This window comes from Coenobita brevimanus, chromosome 15, assembly GCF_032717465.1.
Source record: "Coenobita brevimanus isolate Jiangsu-jjx chromosome 15, ASM3271746v2, whole genome shotgun sequence".
Classification (NCBI taxonomy): Eukaryota; Metazoa; Arthropoda; class Malacostraca; order Decapoda; family Coenobitidae; genus Coenobita; species Coenobita brevimanus.
The window spans coordinates 4726893-4742715 of NC_136968.1; the positions used below are offsets into that span (position 1 = coordinate 4726893).

General features: G+C 44.8%; 1 long non-coding RNA gene and 1 other non-coding gene across 2 annotated transcripts in view; one reads left to right on the plus strand and one right to left on the minus strand.

Moving 5' to 3' along the window:
* The first annotated feature begins 3473 nt into the window (after window positions 1-3473).
* On the plus strand, window positions 3474-3592 carry LOC145390811 (5S ribosomal RNA). The gene has a single exon (XR_013895724.1). It is a non-coding gene; the product is annotated as a 5S ribosomal RNA (ribosomal RNA).
* Window positions 3593-10961: 7369 nt separating this feature from the next.
* Window positions 10962-15823, minus strand: part of LOC145390614 (uncharacterized) — a 52051-nt gene continuing 47189 nt past the window's right edge. Inside the window, exon 3 of the long non-coding RNA XR_013895696.1 lies at window positions 10962-11036. This is a non-coding gene — a long non-coding RNA (uncharacterized LOC145390614). The remainder of the gene's footprint in view (window positions 11037-15823) is intronic.

Below are 15823 nucleotides of genomic sequence, written 5' to 3' on the forward strand. Positions count from 1 at the left end.
GGCCGGCGCATGTAAAAATTATACATTGGGGTATGAACACCTGCCCAAGAGATGACGGAATCATCCCTCACGAGTGGGTGTTTGGGGAGACCCCCCTCCTCCTACCCCTCCGACACCACCTCCAGCTGCCCTCCACATCTCCCACAACCAACCCCCTTCACCACGTCAAGAGACAGCCACACCACCTGCAAAAGCACCAAGACCTGCAGCTGGATGCGACCCCACCCAACCCCTACAAGACAGGAGACTCGGTAGTAGTAGCACGACTACAGATCCCGAACAAACTCTCACCATGATTCGAGGGGCCCTACACTGTCATCAACGTCCCCAACCCCTGTCAAGTCACTATCCAGTACCACAACACCAAATGCACATATCGAAACTGTCACATGCGACTGTTTCGTACCCCAACAGACAACATCCAGCCATGCCGCACCCACTCTATCTCCTGCCACACCACCCCGCCGCCACCTGCCACCCCAGAACACTCATCTGACTCATATGCTTCCTACCTTAAACCCTCCTCCTCCTCCTCCTCGCCCTTACCTACCCCCCCGTCCACCACTACTTCCCCCACCCCACCATCCACAACTACCTCCTCCACCCCACCCTCCACCTGCTCCACACCACCCTCACGGATCGCTGATGTACCACCAGTGATTTCACCTGACACCTCACTGCCCGCCGACACGCCACCACCACTCGACACGCGGGCCTACCAACCTAGAGACCCCCACCCACCCCCCCATCACCCCACCACATCACCGACACTGCACAACACCTGCCACCACCCCTACACCCACACAATTTTCCCCCGCCCACACCCACTCCCTAACCACATCCAATGCCAAACCACGCACCATCCCCTCACCCACCACCACCACCACATCTTCACATATTCCATCGCTGAGACAATCAACCAACCGCCCACACCCAGCTGCTGCACCATATGGACTCACCACATCACCACCCACCATCACTCCCATGCCCACACGGTCTCCCCACATACACACCCCATGCACCAGCCCCTCACCCACCACCACCACCACTCCACATACACCACCGAGGCACTCGACGACCTGCCCATGACAAGCTGATGTGCCATGTGGCTCCACAACCTCACCACCTACGCCCGTCCTCACCACCACCACAACCAGATCTGGTCGCCTCTCCCACCCATCAGCCAAGTATGCAGCCACACCCTCACCCACATCCCCAACATCACCACAACCACCCCCAGCCAACCCCAACACACCCAGCACAGCCCCCGTCACACTGAGAACACGCCAGACGCAATGGAAATTTCCACCAATCCAGTCCTTCAGGGAGAGGATTTGCATCTGCCCTCCCTGCCCTTGGAACTCCCATAAAACCCAGGTCCTCTCACCTGTCGCCAGCATTCAGCCAGGAGGACTCGACCACTCACCCTCACCGGAGATGAAAATACGCTGCGTGACCTGGTCCCCTGCCCAGGGAAAATGCCACCGGATCCGAGGGACACCTCACCTCCTCCTGCAGACAACACACACCTCCACCCTCCACATTGCCTACGTTCTGCACCAGAAGCCCAATCCACCCACTCACAACTGGGCCACTCTTCTCCACTATCTCACACTGACACACCGGACCATCATCTCGGACACCTACCACCTCCAGCCACGAGGACGTGACTTTCTCCCCCACCGACGGTGGTGAAGTGCCCACCCCCATGGGAAGCACAGGTAGGGGTGTCACAACACCCATCCCAGGGAGAACCCACAACCCAACACCCACCCCAGGAGGAGACCACGGGAAGGCACATAGGGAGCACATAAGACCCAGGGGAGACGGTCCTATGTTCCCCGCGACCCTGAGCCCCTCTTTCCCACAATGCAGCCACTAGCAGGAACGCCGCCCTGGCAGACTAAACCGCAGCTAGGCCAGCCCTCACCAGGATCGGGGTGGGACTTGTCCTAGCACAATCCCAAGCACCACTGCGGTGACAGCCACCATCCGGACTCACTCCCACGGGAAGCACAGGTAGGGGTATCGCAACGCCCATCCCAGGGAGAACCCACAGTCCAACACCCATCCCAGGAGGAGACCACGGGGAGGCACATAGGGAGTATGTAAGACCCAGGCGAGATGGGCCTATGTTCCCTGCGACCCTGTGCCCCTCTTCCCCGCAATGCAGCCACTAGCAGGAACACCGCCCTGGCAGACTACACCGCAGCTGGGCCAGCCCTCGCCAGGATCGGGATGGGACTTGTCCTAGCACAATCCCAAGTAGCACCGCGGTGACGGCCACCGTCCGCACCGGGAAGGAAGAGACGGCCACCGTCCGCTCTTCAGCTGACAACCCAGAGAAAGGCTGAACCATGGTGACACCCACCATCCACACTGGGAAGGAAGGGACGGCCACTGTACGCCTTTCGTCTTCCACCTCCTCCTCAGAGATCAGCACCAATGTGATGTCCACCGTCCGCACCGGGAAGGAAGAGACAGCCACCATCTGCTCTTTGGCTGTTGTCTCAAGGGCTTGTGGGCCAACGTCCACACCGGGAAGGAAAGGACGGCCACTGTACGCCCTTCGTCCACTGCCCTCGTGACTACCCCTCTGGAGGAAGTCTCTTGCTCGGTCCACCACCCATCCAGAGGCCGAGCGTGACACCTTTCTCCCTCTCCCCACAGGTGCAGTTCCCTTGAGGAGTTGCAGCTGGAGGGAGCTTTGGCAAGGGCCCATCATGAGCCTGAGGATCAGTGCCCTGCAGCTAGTACCTGGGCGACGCCCTCAGCTGACGGACTTTACCAGGAAGGGAAGCAGAGAGGCAGCTCCTGACGGCAGCTTGACCCAGCAGAGTCCACAGCCCCCATACGCCCAAGGGCATCCCTAGGACTCCGGGGCATGACCTTCCCAGCCCCGCCACCAGGCAGTCCTTCTCCAGGAGTAGGCGGAGGCAAGCACGCCTGTTTGCCCTGTTCAGCCCCAGCCCAGAGGGCTACTTTCCCCACCAAGGCCCCACTAGGAAAGGGCCTCCCTCCATGCCGACCAGCAGCCCATCCTGGACAACCCAGCCCCCAGCAGTAGTCCCGTGTCTCCTATAGGAAGTCACACCTGATGAGCTACCTCCCATGCCTGGGCATCACCTGTAAGGCAACCCAAATCCACAAGAGCCTGGCCCAGAGTCAACTAGTCCAATTGTGTCCTCTTAACCTGACTTGTGTATATATATTATTAATATTGCACTTGTTCTGATTGTAACTAAGGTAATATACGTGTAAGGTTGGTCAGCCGAGTTTTAATGCCCTGTTCCTCTTGTCATGTATTCTAGTTGGTCTCGAAAGAGAGCCCCAGCTCAGTAGCTAGTGTTCTGAAGACGAGAAATCAACCTAGCCTAACATATATATATATATATATATATATATATATATACAGTAACCTCTCAACTAATGTGAGTTTAAACAGTGCGTTTTCGTTTTAACACAAGAAAATATTTAACGGCCATGCCACGTTGAGTACACCGCTTCCCGTCCGATCAGCGAAGTTAAGCAACGTTGGGTCTGGTTAGTACCTGGATGGGTGACCGCCTGGGAACACCAGATGCTGTTGGCATCCCTACGTGTCAAGTGGGGTTGGTGGAGGATTAGTGCCCCTCCCTGTAAAACAATTAACTCTAAGCCATTGGCCACCCCGTCTGGGATACATGGCGTCTGGCAATGGATGGATGGATGGGAAAATATTTAAGGAGATATGTTTAATTAACAAGGGTTTCTCGATTTAAAGCGACTTTACACGTACGTGATGATTTCAAATTAGTCGCGCATGCCTTGGACAGTCCCGAGCTGATAGACCATCTCGTGGAAGGTTTAATTTATTCAGTTGAAAAAAAAAAAATATATATATTGTATCTGTTTCATTATGGTAAATTAAGTCTTTACATATCAGGACAGCAGAGCGAGGAGGGACAGCAGAGCGTGGAGGGGGAGAGGCGGGAGGTGGGGGAGCGGGGTGAGGAGGGACGGCAGCAGACGACGAGTGATGCGTAGATCAAATGTTGCTGTGTGTTGATATTGTTTGTGACCTTACCGTAATGAAAATGTTGCTTTTACTGTATTATTTCTATGACTTACTAATGCATTAATAATGTCGAGGAACTTTCACAATGTCGTGAAAGAAGCAAAATTGAAAGAAAACGTAAAAAACGAAAACAGTACTGTATGTATTTGGGGAGAAGTAAACAACGCTTCGGCCCAGCTAGGGCTCAAATGTTGTTTACTTCTCCCCAAATACCTTCTTCTGTCCAACTCTCTAATGCAGGAGTTAACCGTTACTCCCAGTCTTTCATTTATGCAACAGGTCAGCTCTGGAACTGTCTCCCTCTGTCTGTATTTCCTGCTGCCTATGATCTCCAGTCCTTCAAACGCAGTGTGTCCAGGCATCTCAAAATGATGGGATCTTGAATTTGGCTCTCTATTGTATTTTGTTTTTCTCTTGGAGGGAACTGTTACTGCGGGCTCATGGCCTTTGGTTCCTTCTTCCTCGCATAAAAAAAAAAATAATAATATTTTTGGTTTTTACGTGGATTTTCTTTCAAATTAATATTGTTGCTTTTAAGTTTTGAGTAGCATAACTTCCCAAATGGGTAGACTTTTCCAGAGTCCAGGAACGTAATCCCCCATATTACCATTGTTTCCAATGGGAAAATTATGTTTAAATAACGCATTTTTAGATAACATGACCTCTCCAGGAACATAACCCTCGCATTATTTGAGAAGTTACTGTTTATATATATATATACAGTATATATATATATATATATATATATATATATATATATATATATATATATGTATATATATTACTGTATCTGTAATGTTGGGTCTGGTTAGTACTTGGATGGGTGACCGCCTGGGAACACCAGATGCTGTTGGCATTACGTTCTCCCTACATGTCAAGTGGGGTTGGTGAAGGATTAGTGCCCCTCCCTGTAAAACAATTAACTCTAAGCCTTGGCCACCCCGTTTGGGATACAGGGTGTCTGGCAATGAATGAATGATGAATCTATATATATATATATATATATATATATATATAGTAATCACTCCAATATCTGATGTAATAGAGCCAAAGGCATGTCCGGATAGCGGTCCTGTCCGGATATTGGGCCCCAGCCTCCTGGACTTGTACTTATGGACCCTAACTCAGAAAAACACCTATACAACTCCCTCTGGACATGCATTGCACCTATTTAAGACCCAAATCACACCAATAAGGGACATAAAAGACTGAAATAAATGCAAAAGAACCATAAAATGAGGTTTTAGAGGTGAGTTTATACAATATTAAACATTCTGGGTACTTACAAGTCCCTGGCTCCTGGACTGGTTTGAACCGCCAGTTTGCAGTCCACAGTTAATCCTCTGCACTCTACATTCTAATTTCTTAACACTGCACAACACTGTAAATTCCCGTGTGTTCTAGTGGCGAGGTATTGCAGTTTATTCACTGTTTATTCACAAAAAACAAGCACCTGTGGCTTGCACTGCTATAAGCATCTGCTCTTGATCGGAGTTAGGCTGTGACTGTTGATGATGGCGGGGTAACAGAGTTGCCAGATCGCAACAGCCACATTACTAAACTCAATTTTCATTACCATTTATAATTTTCATTACCAAATTCATAAAGCTAACATCTATTCTTCACTAATTACCGGTATATACACAAGTGGAAATACATGTAATCACTCTTCTTATAATTAACAGCATGTTGATTATTATCATGCTATATAGGATACCAAATTAATCAGAGAGAGCAAACAATCCACCATCTCCATCCTGTGTATCCTCATACACGTGAAAAATCCATTTGGTAATGCATTATTCTGATTCATTACCAAACGAATTTTTCATTACCAAATTGGCCCACACTTGGTAATGAAAAATACCAAATGGCAACCCTGACAGGGGAGGGGGGAGGAGGGAGGAAAGGGTGAAGGAACCATGGTGTAACAGCTGTTTGGTGCCACGCGACAATTTCAAATTACGAGTGGGAAAAAAGTCAGATTTTTTTCGATTTTTTTGCGGTTTTTGGCCCATTTTGGGAATATTGGATCCTGGGACGATTATGTCCAGTTAGTGGGGATGTTCGGATATTGGGCGTTCGGATATTAGAGGGATTACTATATATATATATATATATATATATATATATAAAGTGGGAGATTCATAAACAAATTTAACAAGTAAAGTTCCTTCCTAAATTCCATTAATTGTCTAATTGCTTCAAAAAATAGGTACCATATAAATAAATAATGTCACTATCAGACAACTTGTCTCTTAAGCTCCAATCTCTTCCTGGAGCCATTGCTGATTGGTGGGATAATTTTTCTTCAATAAAACACTGAGTTTTGCCATGAAATACATTTCATATTATTATTTTTACGTTAAGTACATAGCTAGACAAAGTAGGCAAGAGAAATGTACAGATGAAATCACAGTAGGCTATTGCAGAAAGACCATCATGCAGGTCCAGCTGCTGCAGCTTAGATTTGGTAGGAGGATAATTCAGATCATTACACACTGCAGCTGTGCAGCTCAGATGATTGTCACACGTCATCTCTGATGCATGTCTAGCAAGTTACCACAGTATCTTAGTCGTAGTATAATGCACCATACTTTACATTTTTAAAAAGTAGGAAAATTAATGGTTACTGGCCTTGACTAGATGATTCTCAGATTGTATTTTACCTGCCCCCCTTGCAATAATGTATACTGCTATTAATGCAAATGATCATACTGTGTATGCACTTGTGTATTTCCTTAAGGATGTGTGAGTAATACAAAGTTTTTTAATTGCAGACTCCTTGTTATGGGGAATGTTTGTGATAAACCCATTTATCAGGGATTGCTGATTATTACCATTGTTGCTTCCATGTGTTATGGGATATTCTAATACAGTACTGTACCATGAAATTGTGGATTTTAAGATGGATTGGAAATTTTGCTCAATGGAAACACTTGAAAGAATGCAACAGAACTGTGAGGATGGATAAACAAATTTAGGGCATAGGAAGAGGAACACAAGAGAAATTCAAAGTAGGGAGGCAGACTGGAATGCAAGGTTACCAATTTGTTTCTATAAAAATGATAACTTACTGCAAAAAATAATTGTGAAGTGTATTAAAAATTCATAATAGCCAGAGTAAAAGAGAGAAAGCATCACTGTAGTACAGGGGTTAAGTAAAGCATGGCACCATCTATAGTTTTGCACTTTTGGTTACCAGGAGTGTCAGAGATGTTTACCCTGTAGAGGTTGGGCAACATTGTAGCCTTCCATTCTCTGAGTGATGAGTGAGGATAGTAAGGCTAAGGAGACAAGTTGCCTGGTGGTGGAACAGTAACCATGTAAGAGGTGCTGGGGAGACTGTATATCCAGGAGAATATGACCCATGAACTGCCCACGTTCTTCAGGGTTAAAAATGAGGGTTATGGACTTCACCGTGATGGTGGTGTTGGTGGTGGATATAATAACATGCCTATTCTGAAAACTAGTTACATCCACTGGGTATCTCACCACAATGGCAAACATACCATTAAGGGTGTAGGGAACCTGTGGGACAACCTCACAATAAGTTGCTTACCTGTGGTCAACAGATCTGCTCACTGAGACTAACAGGTTAAGCAACAACAAACACCATGATGACATCTTTAACATTTTGGTCTTGCTATTTCTAGACAGTCTTCTGTCTGGAGAGACTTCAGACTGGAAGGGTCAGGTACAGCCCTCAGTACTAAATGTCTGTCCTATGTGAAATTAATTGTCTGATGGCAGAAAGAATAAAATACAAAGGATGTTGCCAAAATGAAGGAATTAGAATGATCACAAGTTCAGTATTCAAAAGGTATGAAAAAACTCAACTTAATGTACAGTACTGATTTATATTCACAGCAATCACAAACACCAGACTATAATTAAAATTCATAACACTGAAACAAATGCCACCAATCAGAAGGACTGCATTCATAAAGGCTCTAAACCAACTTTCACGATTAACAAGTCTCAATAAAGATGAAATACTGTGAATACTCATCCCACTTGTCTTTTTTTTTTTTTCACATTAATAATTATTAGTAAGATTTATGAATACAGGCCCTGACACATGAATAATAAAATATTTTTATCTAGTGACGATTTGCTGCTTTTCGGTGACACAAGAGTTATTAGCAATATGTCTGGCAAGGCTACTGCTGTGTGAAAATAACTTACCACATCTATCACACTTGAAAGGCTTTACATCGGAGTGAGTTAGTGCATGTCTTTTTAACTGGCTTTTGTCAACAAATGCTTTATTACATTCCAGACATTCAAACTTTAGCTCTGCATGATATCGAAGATGCTGATTAAGGCCTCGCTTGTGAGCAAACAGCTTACCACACTCAACACACACAAACTCCTTTACTCCTGAGTGAATGACAACGTGCTTAACTAAATCACACTTTGCTTTAAATAATTTTCCACAGTCGTCACACTTGAACCTCCTGACTCCTGAATGAACAAGAGAGTGCTTGTTGAGGTCACTAGAACTAGCAAAGAGTTTGTCACACTCCAAACATTTGTGCTTTCTTACTCCCAAATGAGTTTGTGAATGAACTGTCAGCTGGCCTTTCCGAGCAAAGAGCTTGCCACATTCATCACACTGGAAGTCCTTCACTTCAGAATGAACTATAGAGTGCTGTGTGAGGTCACTCTTACAGACAAACAGCTTGCTGCATTCCATACATTTAAAATTCTTTACTCCTGCATGATGTAGTAAGTGCTTGTTGAGGTGACATTTACGAGAAAATAATTTACCACATTCTACACATTCAAACTCCTTTAGTCCTGAGTGAACTAAAGAATGCCTGGTTAGGTGGATTTTTTGAGCAAATAGTTTACCACACTCCTCACAGCTGAACTCCTTCACACCTGAATGAATTAAAGAATGTCGTGAGAGCTGGCTCTTATTGGCAAAAAGTTTGTTACAACCCATACATCGGAATTTCTTCACTTTAGCAGCACGTATAGTTATGTTTGGGGTATTTTCACTCTTAGGGGTGCACACTTTCCCACTCTCCTCCCACTGCACCTCAAATGGTCCTGCCTCCTTCACGTCAGTCATGATATATCTGTCTATACAAGTCACATTCACATTTCTACTTTCCTCTAGTCCAGTACAAAACTACCACCTCCACCTTAACACTTCTTGTTGTCTAAATATCTGCCAAGAATGATAATTACCTGTATCTTCTTTTCTGTTCTGTTCCATGACAGGTAACTGGGTGTTCAGGGATCTATATAACTTTCATATAGGGTATTCACATAGAACTGAATCAAACTTACAACTATGATTACTGTTGTACTTAGCCACCAATGTTTCTGCATAATAAACATGTGAACATGAATTAAATCAAATTTACCCCAAGAGCTCAATAATACAGCAGTTGTTCATCACATTCAATACACCCAACAGTTCACCGACCAAAGTACCATGTCAACTATTCCATTACAAAAGTATTCTTGCTGGATGTCCTCAAGAGGTATAAATCATAAGACCTTCTCCTGTCCGCATTCAGTGTGTCACTCCTCACAGCACAGAGCTCAGTGTACCAGGTTCACTCTTTTCTTGGGTGACTGTCGATAAAGCCTGAAAAGAAGAACTAAAGTAAGTACAGTCAATCCTCAGCATACATGGATTGTGAGTGCACTTCTTCCTCTTACACAGTCATCCCAAACGTGGCCAATTCACCCCATACACAACACTATGAATACAGACTAATATTGGCCAGAGAGTGGTAGTGATGGTGGCTGTGGCAGTTGCAGTGATGGTAGTAGGTGTGATGGTAACTGTTATTGGTGCTGATGGTAGCTGTGGTGGTTTTGGTGATGGGTAGCTACCACTACATTATTTCTTGCTTTCAGCCTCTTTAATATTTACTGTCTTATATCTGTTTTTGCTCTGTATAGTAGTATGTCCTAAGTAAGTGTATCAGCAGGCACACTGGGGTCATATGTGGTTTTTGGTGGAAGAGTGGAGGTGATGCTAGAGATCTGGTTACAGTAACACATTAACTACAACACAATGTGCATGGTCAAGCTAATGGAGAATATGAAACCAACAAAGACAGTGTGGACGTAAATGAAGTTGAGTGAGGATGGAGGGGAGACCGAGGATGAGATGGAGGGATGGAGTGAAGAGGTATATGAGTGAGGGATATGACAGCTGGAGAGAGGGCAGCCTGATGGCAAAAGAGATTTATTTACGGTTGACATGGAGGAGATTCATTTGCGATCATTCCTTCTGGGATGAAGACATCTGACAACAGACAGACAGACATACATAAGGTGAGTCACAGAAGCCTAAATGGGTTAATACTATCCCCAGTAACTCTCCTACAGTATATTAAGAAGGTAACCCTAGTTCTTTGTTCAATTCCAGCTTGATATTATTCTGAGTGAGTCATAAGGAACTGCATATTAAGTCCAAACAGTGATGCCTGCCTATTACAGTAATTCTTGACTAGTTTATTAAACATATCAGGAAAGGTGTATGGCAGGGTGTTTATAGAGAGGGTGTGTAACATAAGAGAAGATAGCATATGCAAGGAACACTGGGTTCAGAAAGGGCAGGGAGTCCATAGTTCAGATATTTACAATACAGACTTTAGCTGGCAAGTATACTGCAAAGAATAAGACCTTGGATGTTGCATTTATGACTTGGGGAAAGCTTAATATAAGGTAGATTGGGAAGGATTGGGAAGTGTATTGGGCACATATTAGGTGCTACCCAAAAGTTCCGGTAATATGAATGTTGAAGGAAAATAAGTTACCTTACCTCCTAGTTCTCACTGTCGCCTTCGAAGTAGTCCCCTTGGGCATGTATACTGCAGTCCCAGCGTTTTTTCCATGAGTCCATGCATCCTTGGAAGGCTTCAGGCATGATTGTCTTGAGCACCTCCTGCGATTCTGTCTGGATCTCCTCAACTGAGTCACACTGATGATCTTTCAGTCGTAATTTCAGCTGGGGAAACAGGAAAAAGTTGCAGGGGGCAAGGTCAGACGAATACGGTGGATGAGGAATGACTACAGTGTTAGTGGAAGCCAGGAACTGCCAGACAGCAATTGAGGTGTGGGCAGGGGCATTATCATGATGCAAGACCCAGTCCTTGTTCTTCCACTGTTCTGGACGTTTGCAGCAGATTTTCTTACTCAGACACTGCAAAACTTCACAGTAAAACTTTTCATTAACAGACTGACAAGGTGAGAAGAATTCCTTGTGAACAATCCCTTGGATATCGAAGAAAATGATAAACATTGACTTTACGTTGCTGTGCCAATGGTCCGCCATTGCAAAACCGCCAAGCCACCTACACACCACATTACAATAATAAGCATAGCTCAATGACACGTCCACTCACAGACACAGCCAGGGTCACACTGATGCACAAGGGGTGCTGCTGACTCCTCCTAGCAGCAAAAGGCAAAACTGCAAAATGTTGGCTCCCGTTGTTTAAATTACTGTAACTTTTGGGTAGCACCTTGTACGATGCAGAACGGAGTTTGTTTAGGGATAACAAAATCCTTTTATGATGGTAGTAATGCATGTCTCAGGGTGATGGAGGTGCTGTGATCCTTTTGGTATTAATGTGAGTGTAATACAGGGATGTATGTAACTTTGACTGTTCGGTGTATGTGTGGATGCAGTATTCAGGGAGATGAAAGTGAGGACACCAGATACTGGAAAAAAACTGATGTAAATGGCAATGTCTTGTAACCTGCCTGTATGCCAATGATGCTGTTTTGATGGCAGAATGTGAAAGCGATTTGCAAGAAGTAGTGAATGAGCCTGAAAGTCAGCACAAAAAGAAAATTAATAGTGAAAGTGAAGAAAATTAAGATAATGGCATGTGAAAGGAAAGATTTTGGCCAGGTAGTACAGGGTAAGAGATGAAACAACGTAAACTGCAGGGTCCATATAGGGGGTGACATGCTAGAGAAGGTAGACAGTTTTATTAATAACTGGAAGCAATGTTGTGCAAATATGGGAAAATGAAAGGTTAAATTATGGATCAATTACCTCAGGGGAGATGAGCAACTGGAGAGCTTGGATGTATTATCAAAGACATATGGAGGTTGAGAGCCCTGTGTAAAAGTCTCTTAACTACTGACACTTTTGTATGGCAGTGAAACCTGGGCAGTGAATGACATGGATGCAAGCTGTAGAAATGACCTTTCTCAGAACAGCTGCAGGCATGGGATGGATGGACAGTTAAGTAACAGTGAAATTTGGTATTAATGTGAGTGTAATACAGGGAAAAGTTTCTAGAGAAGGGAAAGAAGTTGTATGTGGCTTTCATGGATTTGGAGAAAGCATAAGACAGGGTGGATAGACAAGGATTGTGGAAAGTATTAAGAATATATGGAGTAGATGGGAAGTTATTGAATGCTGTGAAGAGTATGTATGATGGTGCTAAGGCTGCAGTGCGTGTGGATGGTGAACTAAGTGAATTTTTCTCTTTGAAGGTTGGGTTGAAACAGGGATGTGTCATGTCTCCATGGTTGTTCAATCTGTACATGGATGGGGTAATAAAAGAGGTACAAGGTAGGGTAGTGGATGTTGGAGTGGCCCTGGTGAGAGAGGATAGTGTTTGGAAACTCCCTGTACTGTTGTTTGCAGATGATACTGCGTTGTTGAGTGAAGATGAAGGGGAGCTGCAAGGCTTGGTGGATGAGTTTGGGAGAGTGTGTAAGAAACGGAATCTAAAGGTGTATGTAGGGAAGAGTAAAGTGATGGTCTTTGAGAGAGGTGAAGTCAGTGAATGTACAGCGCGGATGGATGGTAAGGAATTGGAAAATGTGAGTACGTTTAAGTACTTGGGTAGTGTGATGTGTAAGGATGGAGGTTTGGAGGGTGAAGTGCTTGAAAGGGTACAGCAGGGAAGAAAGGTTGCTGGAGCTCTGAAAGCAGTGATAAGAAACAGGGAGGTGAGCTGGGAGGTGAGCATGGAAGTGAAAAATTAACTACATGACAGTATTGTGATACCAACTCTAACGTATGGAAGTGAGGCTTGGACGTTGTTGGAAGGACACAAGTCAAGAGTGACAGCAGTGGAAATGAGTTATTTAAGAGGAGCCTGTGGAGTCACATGGAGAGACAGGCTGACGAATGAGGATATAAAGAAGCGTTGTGGTGTGGGTGTGGATGTGATAGGAAGCGTTATGAGGAACACACTGAGGTGGTTTGGCCATGTGGAGAGGATGGAGGGTGAAAGATTGACGAAGAGAGTGTATATAGAAATTTGTCAGTGTTATGGAATGGAAGAAAGAGCTATAGAAGACTCACTGAATGGATGAAAAGAATACATTAAGATGGTACTTTATGGAGAAATACAGAATATACACACAGATGAGGTGTCAAAGAATGTCTTTGAAACTGAGACTAAGGAGAGTGTTGACAGAGGCAGATTTTATATGGTGTGGAAGAAGACAGTGGAGCACTATATTAATGAAAGAGAAGGAAATGAAAGAGGAATGGTGAAGAGTGTGTGAGAGGTGTGTGATGATAAGGTAACCTGGAAGCGTTTCTGTCACAGCCATTCAATATAATGGGTCACTCCTAATCTGAATACCACAGAATCATCTCACATAGCATGAATTCAGCAGAACAGATCTTACTGTAATAAAGGAATTAACAAAAAACTGAAAATACAAAAAACAGCAGCTTATTACCTAATTCCATAAACTTCACACGATACTGAATACTATCCTTTACAAGATACTTTTTCCACCTAAGTCCACTCTTGAGACAAGTAAAGAGTGAGAGCAGTGGAAATAGTGTTATCTGAGACGAGCATATGGAGTTACATGGAGAGACAGACGGGCAAATGAGGAAGTGAAGGAGCATTGTAGTGTGGACGGGGATGTGACAGAAAGCATTAGAAGAAAAACACTGATGTGGTTTGGCCATGTGGAGAGGATGGAAAGCAAGAGACTAATGAGGAGAGTGCATGCGAGTGAGGTGGAGGGGGGAGTGGGAGAGGGAGGCCAAGGATGAGATAGAGGGATGGAGGGTAGAGATATGAGAGAGAAGGGGGTGTGAGCTGGGAGTGGGTCAGCAAAATGGCAGGGGACAGGATGACGTGGAGGTGATTTCTTTGTGGCCACCCCGTATGGGAATAAATCATCTGGCGATATATAAATAAATAGACAGATCACCCATTTAAGTTCCATTCATTTTTTTTTTTTTTTACCCCCTGGGGGTAGGGGAGTTTCAAGAATACTCCCCCAGTATCCTTGCTCGTCGTACGAGGGGACTAAAAGGGTTGGTGGTGGGTTAGTGCCCCACCCCGTAAAAAGAACTAAGTAAAAAAGCGAATAAAGCGCCTCAAACCCGGACAGACCATACATTGACGACTAAGGAACAGACAAAGGACATTCTTAGGGTGGGAACATGGAATGTGAGAGGAGTGAATGATGAAGTGAAAGAGAGAGAGATTGTTCAGGTGCTTGAGGATGCAAAAGTGGATATACTGTATGTGGATTGACTGAAACTAAATGGTAAGGTGAAAGGGTGAGAGAATGGGAATATGGTTTAGGTATATGTGCGGGAGTCAATGAGAATGAGAGGGCAAGAGAGGGAGTGTGTCTGATGATAAGCAAGAAGTGGAAGAAGAATATAAGAGAGTACGGAACAGTGGGTGCAAGGATTGTATGGGTGAGGATGAAAGTAGGTATACAAGCATGGGCGATTGTATGTGTGTATGCCCCAACAGAGGATCGAGTGGCAAGAGTGAAAGATGAGTTTTGGGCGAGAGTAGAAGCATGTATGGACAAGTCTGAGAGGAGTGAGAGAGTGCTGTTGATTGGAGACATGAATGGCAAACTTGGGAATGTACGAGTGGATGGAGTGGTTGGTCAGTGGGGTGTGCCAGCTGAAGTAGATGGGAATGGTAGTGCTTTGGTGGACATCTGTGCTTGTAAGGGGTTGGCAATAGCCAACACCTACTTTCATCATAAGATGATCCACCGGTATACATGGAGAGTAATGAGGAGGATGGATGGTGAACTTGTTGAACGAAAGGCAATGATAGACTACGTGTGTGTGGATAAGCGAATGAGAAGACAAGTGTTGGATGCAAGAGTGTGGAGAGGGTGGGGGAATGGAGTCTCGGACCATCACTTAGTGATGGCCAAGGTAGAGATGCAATGAAAGTGGTTGAGGAGAAGAAGGGGAAGACAGGAGGAAGCAGCTCCTGTGAGAAGAGTGGAGAGATTGAAAGATAGTGAGAAAATGACAGAGTATAAGAGCACAGTGGAAGAAAGTTTGGGAAGGTATGAGCTAGAGCAGATGGAAGGGGTGGAAGACGTATGTAAGATATTCACGGAAGAGATAAGCGTAGCGTGTGAGGCGGTTTGAGGAGTGAGGAGGAGATGCAAGGGTGTGCAAGGGACAGCATGGTGGAATGATGAGGTGAAATGAGCTATGGAACAAAAGAAGAAGGCATATAGTGAATGGTTAGCTAATAGAGGTAGGGGAGAAGATGAGAGAGAGAAGAGAGAGGTATATGTGAGCAGGAGAAGGGAGGTGAAGAGACTGGTGAAGGAGAGTAAGAAGAAAGTGGATGAAGAGTTTAGGAGGAATGTGAGTGTGAAATGGAGGAAGAGTAAGGAAGGAGGTAAAGAAGGTAAGGCAGTGTGAAAGGGGAAATAGTAAGGGAGTGAAAGATAGGAATAATAGATTGTTGGTGGAGAAGAGAGAGAAATTGAGGAGATGGAAGGAGCACTTTGAGGATTTGTTGAATGTAGAGA